The 13,455-nt window shown below is 40.5% G+C and overlaps 1 long non-coding RNA gene across 2 annotated transcripts; it reads right to left on the reverse strand.

The window, feature by feature from the left end:
* Positions 1–2,595: 2,595 nt before the first annotated feature.
* LOC129350144 (uncharacterized) lies at positions 2,596–12,514 on the reverse strand. 2 transcript variants are annotated; one of them, XR_008603447.1, is made up of 4 exons: positions 12,000–12,507; positions 10,612–10,712; positions 2,877–6,222; positions 2,596–2,813 (listed from the first exon to the last, which is right to left on the reverse strand). It is a non-coding gene; the product is annotated as an uncharacterized LOC129350144 (long non-coding RNA). The 2 variants fall into 2 exon arrangements; XR_008603436.1 differs by having other exon boundaries at positions 2,596–6,222; positions 12,000–12,514.
* Positions 12,515–13,455: the final 941 nt, after the last annotated feature.

A 13,455-nucleotide genomic window follows, 5' to 3' on the forward strand; every position in this document is an offset into this window, starting at 1 on the left:
AACCAAACTAGCACAACCCAAACGCTAAAGTCTCCTGCAGCCTACCAGAGAACCTCTGAGAACAGAGAATCAGGACAGGAACTCTTACCTTCTGGACAACCAACGTTGGTTCTCAAACAAGAATACAGAATGTATCTGACCAGAAACCTCTAAAGACTCACTCCAGCCAAGATAAAGACACAACTCACCTGCACCAAATCTACTAATCACTGCACACATTAGCACCATGTGCTAACTGTGGCTAAAGAACCACATTTACCAAGACAACTATCCAGTACAAAGCCCTAAAGCACACCAAGAAACACATTAAAGACGATTTTACTGCTGGAAGCTGCAAGCCAACGCCTAAAGAACAAACTAAAGCATTGGAGCCAAACCCGGATCAGTGGTGAAGGAAGCAGAGGAAATGTTTGGCTGCAGCTAAATAAAGCAGGAAGACACTGAGCTGCTCAGGTGCTCCTAATAACACCAAGCAGCCACCTGGACAGCCAATAGGAACACAGCTTACTGGAAGTCCAGAGGGCGGGGTTAGTGAAGGAAATTTAGTTTAAAGTTGAGGCAGAAAGTTAATAAAGAAAGTTGAAAACCACCTTCTGATCCCTGAAATCTCTGAGTTTTCACACAAAGAACACCTGAACATGTCAAACTGGTTCCATAGTAGAACCATCATTGTAAAAACGTCATAGTATGGTGTGTTGCTCAAAAAACATTAGGACCTGGCTGTCTCGGGCCGCCCAGGAGCAACACAAAAACAGGACAAACGCTGGTTTCCAGGGGGTTAGGAGGCTATTTATTTGAAAGAGTAAGTTGACAACAATACAACATGTGAGCAGAAAAATCACAAAGTCTGTCTTTCGTTCAGCTGAAAATATTAGATTTTGTCTTTTTTATTGACCAAACTTTTCAGGAAGTAGATGAAGAATAATTAAAGCTCTCATGTAGAAGTCCAACTTATTTTGGATCCTTGTGGAGAGTTTAATCTTAGAGTTTGTAAAGCTGTTGAGTTTTTAGTCACATGGATTGTTTTGACATTTAATATCTGAGTCCTGAAATAAAATTGCAGTTGTGGATTTCTGTCATTTAGTCTGGATTAAACAAATAACAGCAGCATAAATCTCAAACGTCATTATGAGGAGTCTGGCTTGAGTTTTCTCACTTGATAATGATCAAAACATGAAATTTAGGTTGGTTTAAAGGAATATTCCACCTTAAATCTTTGAATGTTGATCTAAAAGGTTGGTTTCAGGAAGTATTCCACCTACAAGGTCCTCAAACATCCACCTTAAAGGAACATTCCACCAAAAATCCTTGGACATGCACCTAAAATGTTGGTTTAACCGAGTATTCCATCCGAAATCCTCAAAGAGACCTGAGGGGCTGGTTAAAAGGAATATTCCACCTAAATCCTTAGATACAGACCCGAAAGGGTAGTTTAGAAAAAATCCTTCAATGTAGACCAAAAAAGTTAGTATGGAGGAATATTCCACCTGAAATGTAGACCTGAGAAGTTGGTTTGGAAGAATATACCATCCTAAACATCCTTACATGTAGACTAAAAGACGGCTTGGAAGAAAATTCCACCTAAAATCCTCCAATGTAGACCTAAAAGGTGAGTTTAACGGTATATTCTACCTAAAATTCACTACTGTAGACCTTGGAGGTTGGTCTGATGGTATATTCCACCCAACATCCTTGAACATAAACTTAAAAAGTTCGTTCAAAGGAATATTCCACCTAAAATCCTTCAATGTAGACCAGAAAATCTTGGTGTGAAGGAGTATTCCACCTTAAATGTAGACCTAAAGGATGGTTTGGAGTAATATTCTACTCTAAAATCTTCCAATGTAGACCTAAAAGGTTGATCTGATGGTATATTCTACCCAACATCCTGGAACATTTACCTAAAAGGTTGGTTTAATGGTATATTCCCAGAAGAACCCTTGAACATTGGGCTTAATGGTATATTCCACCCAAAATACTTGTACATATACCAAGAAGCCAGTGTAAAGGAAATGTAGACCTAAACTGATCGTTTAAAGGAATATTTAAATGATTACTTTCATTATTTAATAATCTGTTATCAGTCAGAACCCTGGAAAACTTATTTTCTTCAGTTTTTTTTAGTGGAAGTCACAAATAAAGGAGCTCTTGTTTTTTCCCGGCGTTACTGAGTCCAAAGCTGCTGTTTCAACACAGAACGTTCACATCCATCCACAAACCTCTCAGCACTCAAACATCCACAGACAGGAGGCCGGCTGGACCGAGGCTCAGCGGCGTCCTCAGACCCACGAGTCGGGGAGTCGCTGAACTTGTTGGTCCGGTTTGAAGGCCTCCGTGTGGTCCAGTAGAAGTCTACGTAGTCGGTGTTGGCTTTGAACCGCAGCGACTGGCCACCATCAGGTGGACCGGCTCATCCTCATAGGGCTCCTCCTGTAGCCTTGAGGGGACCACAGGAACATTCAGTAGCTGTTGGAGTTCTTCCTGTCAGGCTCGTGGTAGAACGGCTCTGAAGAATCTTGTACTTGTCTTATCTGGAACAATCTAACAGCCTAAACTGTTAACAGCAGTGTAAAGAAGCAAACACACAGGCATAGATTAGGACTCAAACTAGATTTATTTTAGAAAACAAATCAGCTTAGAGGCATTTGTTCACACATGTGGCTGAATAGGAGGCCGTCCAATCAGATTCGAGGTCTTCACTCTGTCGGTTGTTTGTTCGGTGAGACTCTTGGACCTCCATCAGCTGACGTGGATGTTTGATCGTCTTCCTCTCTAGTGCCAGATGATTCATCCATGAATTCAGCAGCTACAGACTGAAATGAAGCTCATGCTGCCGTTATTGAATTCCTGTTCCAGATCAAATGTTCAGAGCTCACCTTGAATGCAGCAATCTGCTGTCTGATAGTTTTTCTCATTGTAGTCTTCAATAAAGTCTTTTTCCTCATGTAAGGATGTGGTGAGACTCTTTCTCAGTCTCTGCAGACGTCCCTCATTGTGCATCTCCAGAGAAGAAACAGAAAAACTGGTCACTGCTTCAGCATCACAAACGCTCTCCAGCATTGAGAGTGTTTTAGGAATTCATTCATTGTGTTGTGAACTTTGAAGGAGCAGAAACTTTACAGCTGCCAAAGATATGAGCTCCAATTCTGGATGTTTTAGGAAATGAAGTTCATCAAATGAATACCTGATTTTTGCTGATAACTCTCATTAAATTACTGAAGAAATCTAACATAAAAACCTGTAAACTCTCAGGCAGCTTTTGTTCAAGTTTGTCTATAATTCTATCATCATGTTGGAACCAGGACTCTGCAGAAGTTCCTTCAATCAGATACTTGTGTGTTTCTATTTAAGGCCTCAGGTTTGAACATACAGCAGAGGATTAGAAAGGAGTGATTTTAATGTTTAAATCAGTCCAGTAAATGTTCGGCATGAAAATTATTAAAACTTTGATTTAGATAGATTTGCGTCAAATAATATTGTAGAGTCTTACTTAAATATATCCAAATGAGTTCAGTGTATTTACATTTTATTGAATATTTGATTTCTTAATCTCAATACTGTAGGGTCTGACCCTAAATATTATAATAATGGTGTAAATTTAAATAATATTTTAGTGCAGAGTCATAAACTTTAATCAGCTAAACTTACATAATAAATACCACTGCACAATCTTAACCTGAACATTCATATTATTGAGGTCAATTTACATAAATCATGATATTCTAGAGTCTTAACTGGAATAAACACCTGATCAAAATCTTAAGACCAGTTGAAAAATAGCTAGAATTTACCTTTTGCACATTTGGATCTTAATGAGGTTTTAAGTAGAGCTACAATATGCAAAAGCAAGAAGGGGGAGTGAGACAAAAAGCACTTTGAAAAAGTAATTTATTGAAAACAAGTAAACTGAAACAGGCTGTTTATCAGCTGATCAAAAGTTTAAGACCACAGGCTATAAAAGCCCAAATCTGCTCAAAATTCTCATCTTCTGTCAGGCATTCACATGGTCATGCCCTCCTGATGGCTAAAGCTAAGAAGCTTTCTCTTCTTGAATGTGGTCGGATCGTCGAGCTGCATAAGCAAGGCCTCTCGCAGCGTGTCGTTGCTGCTGAGGTTGGACGTAGTAAGACAGTCATTCTAAATTTTTTGAAAGATCCTGAGCATTATGGAACAAAAAAGTCAAGTGGTAGACCCAAAAAAATTACACCTGCGCTGAGCCGGAGGATCCGATTGGCTGTCCGTCAAGACGCAGGGCGGTCCTCAACCCAAATTAAGGCCCTTACTGGTGCCGACTGCAGCGCAATAACCATCATACGGCATCTGGGGGAAAAGGGTTTCAAAACCAAAAAACAAATTCAAAGACCTCGTCTCCCACAACGCCACAAAACTGCCTGTTTAGACTTTGCCAGGGAGCATCAAACATGGGACATTGAAAGGTGGAAAAAAGTTTTATTCTCTGATGAGAAAAAAATGTAACCTTGACCGTCCAGATGGCTTCCAACGTTACTGGCATGACAAGGAGATCCCACCTGAGATGTTTTCTACCTGGCACAGTGGAGGGGGGTCCATCATGATCTGGGTGCTTTTTCATTCAGTGGAACACTGGAGCTTCAGGTGGTGCAGGTCGTCAAACGGTGGCTGGTTACGTGCAGATGTTGCAGCAGGCATCCCTCATGACTGAGGGCCCTCGTCTGTGTGGTAACAGCTGGGTTTTTCAACAGGACAATGCTGCAGTTCACAATGCTCACTTGACCAAGGACTTCTTCACGGAGAATAACATCACTCTTTTGGACCATCCCACATGTTCCCCTGATTTAAATCCCATAGAGAATATTTGGGGATGGATGGCAAGGGAAGTTTATAAAAATGGCCATCAGTTCCAGACAGTTGATGCCCTTCGTGAAGCCATCTTCACCACTTGGAGCAATGTTCCCACCAGCCTCCTGGAAACACTCGCATCAAGCATGCCCAAACGAATTTTTGAAGTGATTAACAAGAACGGTGGAGCTACTCATTACTGAGTCCTACTGAGAACATTTTTTGTTCTGGTTTGGAGAGTTTTTTGTAATTTTTTGAGCGATGGTCTTAAACTTTTGATCAGCTGATAAACAGCCTATTTCAGTTTACTTGTTGTTTTCAATATTGTATCTCTACAATTCATATTGTAGCTCTACTTAAAACCTCATTAAGATCCAAATGTGCAAAAGGTAAATTCTAGCTATTTTTCAACTGGTCTTAAGATTTTGATCAGGTCGTATTTCTAACATCAATCTTTTTGTATTGTGCTGATAAACAACAATAACCCGACTTCCAGATAATATTTGTTGTCTGTGATTGTGAGACTAAATTCCTCCACATTCTGGAACTGGACTGCATTTCCCAAAATGGAAACATGGACAGAATTTAACACTCATGTATCCATGGCAACGCTAACGTTTCTGCTTCTTACCAAAGTTCACAACACAAGTAAAGATTTTAATGTAAAACTTCAGGGATGACTGCTAACCATAAGTATTCTGATCAATACTTCATGATCAATATCAGGACAGATGTTACAACTCCAGCTGTTGCATTAGACTGCAGTTATTCACAGAGAAATTAAAACATCACATTCCTCATAAAAACTAGATGGGACTTTTATTAAATAAAGTGTTGGTGAATAAACAGTGTAAAAAGTGCAAAGCAGCTCCATTAAATCAGGAGATGTGAGACTTCCACAGCATGGATCACCATCTGCTGTGTTGATTCATAGCTGAATGTCAGAATGAACTGAGATAGAAAAGCTGCTTTGAGCTGCAACATTACGGTCTGACAATCCAACACCATCACAGTTTTCATCTGGTTGTTTTGCTCCAACATGCTGTGAAGTTCAGGTTTTACCTGAATCAATACAGAGATTCTATTTCCAGCCAAGACTGAAATAAAAATTAGAATGTTATGAGGTTATTAATGCAACTAAATCCTTACAGATGGAAGGATTTACTTCTAAGTTCTAATTCAAGTTTCAGTTGGAGCACATTGCATTCACAAAGAAAAACAGCGATACCTTCATAGCAACATTTAATAAACCTAAAGCTTCCCTGTTAGCACATTGGTGGAGTTTGTTACTGAGCATCTGAACCTTAAATCCAGTGAGACGACCATCTTCAGTCGAGGCCAGTCAGAGAACTTCAAGACCTTCCATCAGCTGGACCAGATGTGGCATCATCTCCCTCTGAACATCTGGATGACAGGAGAAAAGACAGAAATCAAACACAGATCACAGAAATACAATCTATTCACTTTCATCATTTTATAAAAGTAGCATGAACTTTATTAAAACTTGACATCAGTAATGAAAGTAAATGTTTTTATCTCATGTTGAACTAAATGTAAAGTAAATTTTAATGACAGTTTATCCTGAGAGGAGTGAGAATGGAGCTTTTCTTTCCTTTTTAGAATATTCCCTCAAAATTTTCTGTTTATTATTGGCTTTACAAGCATTTTTCTTTACTTATTTATTTTTAGATACCTCAGACTGATACACTTTGCGGGTTTGCAGATAATTTCATGTACAATGACAATAAAGATCTTCCATCTGTCATCACTGGAAACGTGAGGTCTCTCCTAAATAAGACGGATGAGCTAGCCGCGCTAAAGCTTGTTTTATGCTTGCCGCGTCCGCGAGGTCCGTGCGGAAAAATTGCGCCATTTTTGCACCCACGCCCCCTTGTGCGGCCTTTCCGTACGGTAAATTTCTGCTCCGTGCACCTCCACATTTTTCTAACCAACGTGGACGGAGCCGCGCGGAAAAACATGGCGGAGGGCCAGGACCTACTCGTAGCTGAAGTCTACAAATACGTGCACTTATACGATTCATCACAGAGATAACCGTGGTAACCGGGTTATGAAGTATTCATGGCGTAAAATTAAAAGTAACTGCTGAAGTGCTTTTATTCGGTAAAATGCCATGTTTTAATTGGTGTATGGCAAACTTCTTCTTCTCTAGTTTAGTACCAGAGTAGACAAGGTAGACGTGTGTTTGAGATACACTGCCCCCTGCAGTTTGGAAGCAGACTTCTTCTTCTCTAGTTTATTACTAGAGTAGACCAGGTAGATGTGTAGACATTTATATCAAGGAGCAGCGGTGTACCAGGGACACTGAGCTGTTAGCTGTTAGCATCCGGCCGTACTACCTGCCGAGGGAGTTTTCACATGTTACTGCAGTAACGGTGTACATCCATCCCTCGGCCAACTGTGAGCTCCTCCACAGTGTGGTTTCACGGTTACAGACAACGCATCCTCAAGCCTTCTTCCTCATCACCGGGGATTTTAACCATGCTTCCCTGGCTGCCACTCTCCCCACCTTCCATCAGTTCGTGGACTGCCCCACCAGGGACAACAAAACTCTGGATCTGCTCTATACAAACACAGCAGATGCCTACAGTTGCTCCCCCCTCCCCCTGCTTGGCCGCTCAGACCACAACCTGGTCCATCTGCTCCCTGCTTACACACCTTTGGTGAAAAAACAACCCCCAACCAAAAAGTGTGTGAAGCAGTGGTCTGAGGAGGCCAGTGAGGCACTCCAAGACTGTTTTACCACCACAGACTGGGAGGTGCTCTGTGGGCTGCATGGACAGGACATTGACAGCTTAACGGACTGCATCACAGAATACATAAACTTCTGTGTAGAAACCATCGTACCCACTAGGAGGGTACGGTGTTTCTCAAACAATAAGCCATGGGTGACTCCTGAGCTGAGAGCCTTGCTGCTGGAGAAAAGGAGGGCCTTTAAGTCTGGTGACAGTGAAGATCTGAGGAGGGTACAGAGGGACTTTAAGAGAAAGATCAGGGAGTGCAAGGCCAGCTACAGGAGGAAAATGGAGGATCAGCTGCAGAACAACAACAACACAAGAGAGGTCTGGAGAGGACTCCAGACCATATCAGGGCAGGGCAAGGGCAAAAAGGGGGAGTCTGAACCTGGGGACTGAGTGTCTGATGTGGTGGTCTGCAGCACAGGAGCCCCTCAGGGTACAGTACTCTCACCTTTCCTCTTCACCCTCTATACATCAGACTTCCGCTACTCCACAGACAGTTGTCATCTCCAGAAGTTCTCTGATAACACTGCCATCATAGGATGCACGTCAGAGGGGAACGACTGTGAGAACAGGAAGGTCATCATGGACTTTGTCTACTGGTGTGAGCAGAACCACCTCCAAATGAACGCCAGCAAGACAAAGGAGATGGTGATCGATTCCCACAGGAAACCTTCAAACACTCCACCACTGAACATCCAGGGACTTGACATTGAGAGAGTGAGGACCTACAAGTACCTGGGTGTTCACCTAAATAACAAACTGGACTGGACAGATAACAGTGACTCTCTGTATAAGAAGGGTCAGTGTCGTCTATACCTGCTGAGGAGACTCGCATCATTTGGTGTGAGCAGGACACTGCTGAGGACCTTTTATGACACTGTGGTGGCATCCATGGTCTTCTATGCAGTGGTGTGCTGGGGAGGAGGATGCTCTGAGCGTGATAAGAACAGACTCAACAGACTGATTAAAAGAGCAGCTCAGTCTGTGGCTGATCCCTGGACTCCATGGAGGTGGTGGGAGAGAGGAGGGCTCTGGCCAAACTGTCTTCTATCATCAGAAACACCTCCCACCCTCTGCATCAGACTGTGAACTCCTTAAGAAGCGCCTTCAGCAACAGACTGGTTCACCCTAGGTGTAAGAAGGAACGTTTCTGCAGGTCGTTTATTCCAGCATCTGCTAGATTGTACAATGCCACACTATAAACTCCACCGTGTACTGTTTACTGCTGCACTTTTTTTTCTTCCCCCATTTTAGACACGCATCCTCCTACTTATGTGCAATAACTGATACCTCATCAGTGCAATAACCGATACCTCATCCTCTTGTATATAATCTTCTACATATTTAAGAAGAAGAAAAAAAATCATCTGTATATAATGTTTTTTCTGCAACTTGTGCACTGTGTTTCTTTTTCTTATCTATTCCTGAACTGCCTGTATACTTTTTCTTTGGAGCTGCTGTAACGGTGAACTTTCCCCACTGTGGGATCAATAAAGTTTATCCTTATCCTTATTATAACATATTGCTAAAAAAAGAACTGCAAACCTTCCCAACCACCTCTCAGGCTGCAAAATTCCAACTGCAACAAAGAATTATCTGATGTAGTTCTTATTAGAATCTTTACTGATCCAGCTCTGGAATTAATAAAAATCTGTATATGGATATGATTTTCTCTGATGGGACCACTATGGAAGCCGTATTAACAATAACTATCCTTTGAAGGGAAAGATTAGATCTTCTTCAGGTGGATAAAAAAAAAATGCTCTCCCTTAAAAAACAAAAAACTGCATACAATAAAGTAAATCTCTTCTGCACTGCACACATACTACACTTTTGTATAACTCTGGATGTCAGAGTGACGGCAGACAGATCCACCAATCAGCCACAACATTCTGACCACTGACAGCTGAAGAGAACAACATCCATCATCTTGTTCTAATGTAACGTTCTGCTGGGAAACCTTGACATTCATGTGGATGTTTGACATGTACCACCACCTAAACACTGCAGGACAAACAACCCCCTAGTCTCCATGGCAACAGCAGTCCTTGATGCCAGCTGCCACCCTCAGCAGGACAAACTCAAACTGCTCAGGAGTGATCCGAGGAACACGACAGAGCTAAGCTGTTCACCTGGGTTCCACACTCCCCACATCCAGATCTGATTGAGCATCTGTGGGATGGTCCAGGATCAGCCTGGTCTAGGTAGGACCCACCCTGCAACCCACAGGATCCACAGAATCCACAGGACATCCCCAGAGGTTCTGATGAACCACTGGGTCAGAGGAGTTTTAGCAGCATAAAGGGACCAACACAGTATTAGTCAGGTGGTCAGAATGTTATACTGTTATATTGTCATGCTGATTATATGATCAGTAAATGTTACCATCAATTATAACGTCCACATTGATCAGGAAAAAAAAAACCACTATCAGTTCATTCAGAAACTGTGGGGTTAAACCTAAAAACACAGACCTCAACAGTAGTTTGTTTCAAAGCAGAACACCAGCTGGTTTTCACTAAAGAAGCTTCCAGAGCAACAATTAAATGACAGTTTTGTTCTCATTAAGTTCACAGAGTCAGAGTCAGCCAAAAATAATGTATACACACATCAGGAAAAGAAAAACTTTTATAAATATTTCATTTGTATAAGTACTTCTATACATATAGATTCCTCGTTCTAAGTTTGATCAAATCATGACAACTCTGTGTCCTGTTGTACGATGTTTTCCCAACAGATGGCGCTACCCTCATGAATGGAGCATCAACAAGTGACGTCTACAACACAACAGAAATGTCTGGAAGCCAGTGGCCACCACTTTGAGCATCTCTTGTAATTGTAGAGGCCAAAGATAACTTTTATTAATCTCGTGATGTCTGAATAAAATTGGTATTGAAATATTTATGCAAGTTTTTCTTTTCCTGATGTGTGTAAACATTATTTTGGCTGACTCTGTAGTGTCTGTAGTGATGTTGCCTAGTGACCTTCTGGCAGGTCACCAGGCAACATCTTTTTATAATAATGACAAACATACCTGCATTCTACAGGAGTGATTTTCCTCATGTGCAGGTAAAGATGTGTGAGGAGCTTAGAGATGACAGGAGCAGGAGTCATCCTCACTAATTCAGCTTCCACCTAGAAACAGAAAGACCACAAACACATGAATAACAACAGAGATATTTGCAATATAATCATGTGTAAATGTTAATTAATTATTGCTTGGTAGCTGCCTCGATATCTCAGCTTTTGTCTGTTATGACCAGTAAATGTTTTCTTTTATTGTGTGTGTGTGTATATATATATATATATATATATATATATATATATATATATATATATATATATATATATATATATATATATATGTGTGTGTGTGTGTGTGTGTGTGTGTGTGTGTGTGTGTGTGTGTGTGTGTCTTTGTTCAGTTATGGTCTTATGTTGTTCTCTACTTTTGATCTGCCAATGGGACTTGAGATGGAAATTAGCCGTATGGCTACAATGTCTCATATTTACATGGAAATGTACATTAATACAAATTGTCCCATTTTAAAAATAAATAAATGAATGAATGAAATGAATGAATAATAGACTCTCAAACGTTCAACCTCACAGCCTCAAAATATGTTGGGGAGTGTTGTGTTTCTAAATTCTGCTGAAAGCATTGACAGACGTTCTCTTACAAGGTTGTGTAAAAAGCAGCCTGTCCTCTGAGCTACAGAGAAAGTTTCTACGTGTAAATCGGCTCAAAAAAAACTAAAGCCTCAGTCAGAGATAACAGGCATCACAAATTATAAACAACATTCTTTGTTAACTCAGACTTTCTGCTTCAACCTCACATAAAAAGGGGAGTCAGGTGACTGAAAATGAACGGCTTGTGCAGCTCTAGATCCAAAAGTAGGATGTTTCAACTCATATTTTACTACAAATACATGCAATAATAAATAAATACAATAGCTGGTTGTTAGTTTATTCACTATTAATGTCACTTTATATACTGGATTGAACTTGAGCAGTGGAAGAGAGAAGGAATTTAATGAAATTATAGAGATTCAGAGAGGTGATGTTGCGCAATGTTAAGGGCGGTTTAATTCAAAGCAGCTGAATGTTAAACTTCAGTGCAGCTCAACGGGTTTCAGTTAACCTTAAAGTAAAATAACTTTTTTAAAAGCTAAAATACACAGCAGAGAAATACAGGTTGAGAAGATTATTCTAATAATGAGGACAGCTGCGGCAGCAACTAACACAGGTGTTCAGCGGTAAGTTAGCCACCTGTGGTAATTAGCCCGCTAGCTAACTTAGCCGCTTAGCTAGCTAACGCGTCCGGACCAACTGCTCAAACACGACAAAACACAAATCTTCACAAGTCGCTGACTTAACGTACTACAAAACAACGCTACTGGTTAGAAGCATTTATCTTCTTACCGTGTTTTACTCCAAAAACAAGATCAACACCAGCCAGAGATGCTACCAGACGTGCCGACCATAGATATATATAGCAGACTAGATACGCTAGCGCGCTGTCTTCTATAATATCTATGGTCTGACCAATCACTGCTCTCTGGCTCCGCCCTCTGAGAATCTTGTCGTTTGGCTCCACACTTGCTGATGACCACTTCCGGTCTCAGAAAATGAAAAAAAAAATGACCTTTTTTCGTTTCTGTCTCTTGCTGATTTTTTTAAATTCTAAATATAAAATGAAAATCAAAGCATTTTTAAAATTTCGTACATCCCTTTTTGACCACGACAAGGAAAAACGCCTTGTATTTCCTTTTTAATTTTTGTATTTTAAAACGAAAATCAAATAACCACTCGTTTTTTGTTTTTCAATACCCGTTTCAGAACGGAAAATCCAATTACCAGATCTGTACACGGACCTTCCTTAAAGGTGTTCACTCAGGTTTTAAATAAAAATGAGTTCGGTAAAGTTGGCAAGATATTCACAAATTCGGACTTCCGGCATCAATAACTCATGAGATATACGTAGTAAAAACAAACAATGCCTCTTTCAAGCTAGACAATGTGCTACATGGCACAAAAAAATGTCGCCGTCTTTCAAGCTGCAGAAATAACTGATGTCAATGAGCAGCTGGCTGTGCAACGAGTGAACAGGGACCGTCTGCAAATAGCAAAACCGCTGCAAACAGCGAAGAGAGACACAAATATTCAATAACTGCACTCTCATGCATTGTAGTGTCACCTAAATCACTGGAGCCATCAGTTGTCTCCTGACTGTCAAACTACAACCCTTGATTTGATATTAAGCAAAAAATCTGAATTTTAAGGAATTTTTATTGATTATAAAATTCAATAGCTTCACTCTTATGCATTGTAGTGTCACCAAAATCACTGGAGCCATCAATTGGCTCCTGCTGGACATACTACAACTCTTGGTTTGGTAATAAATTAAAAATCTGAATTTTAAGGAATTTTTGCAGTAAAATTCAATCACTTCACTCTTCAACACTGCAGAAAAAGTAAACTCCATCCAACCATCAAAAGGTCCTACTGATCATACCTTCAGGTTTTTTCTTCCAAGTATTGTCCGTACAGTCCTTAACTTGGAAAATATTAGCGGTTTAACATCATGGTTTAAATGAATCAGTTAACGCTGCAGCCTTGTAAGAAGGCATCTTATTGTCTTTCTTCCCAATCGCCAGTACTTGAGGAGACAGTCTAAACAGTTTAGTTTGGTATATTGGTGTTATCTGATCCTCTCTTTGGTGAGGATTCCAAGTTACATTACTATTCAGTATCACGTATTTGGACAAACAGGTGCACTGTGGATCTAAAAATATAGCACCACATACATCAAGAGAAGAGCCGTCAAAGCTAATTTACTCATAATCCTTAAACTTCACACACAAGCATGCACACTAAA

This window comes from Amphiprion ocellaris, chromosome 1, assembly GCF_022539595.1.
Source record: "Amphiprion ocellaris isolate individual 3 ecotype Okinawa chromosome 1, ASM2253959v1, whole genome shotgun sequence".
Classification (NCBI taxonomy): Eukaryota; Metazoa; Chordata; class Actinopteri; family Pomacentridae; genus Amphiprion; species Amphiprion ocellaris.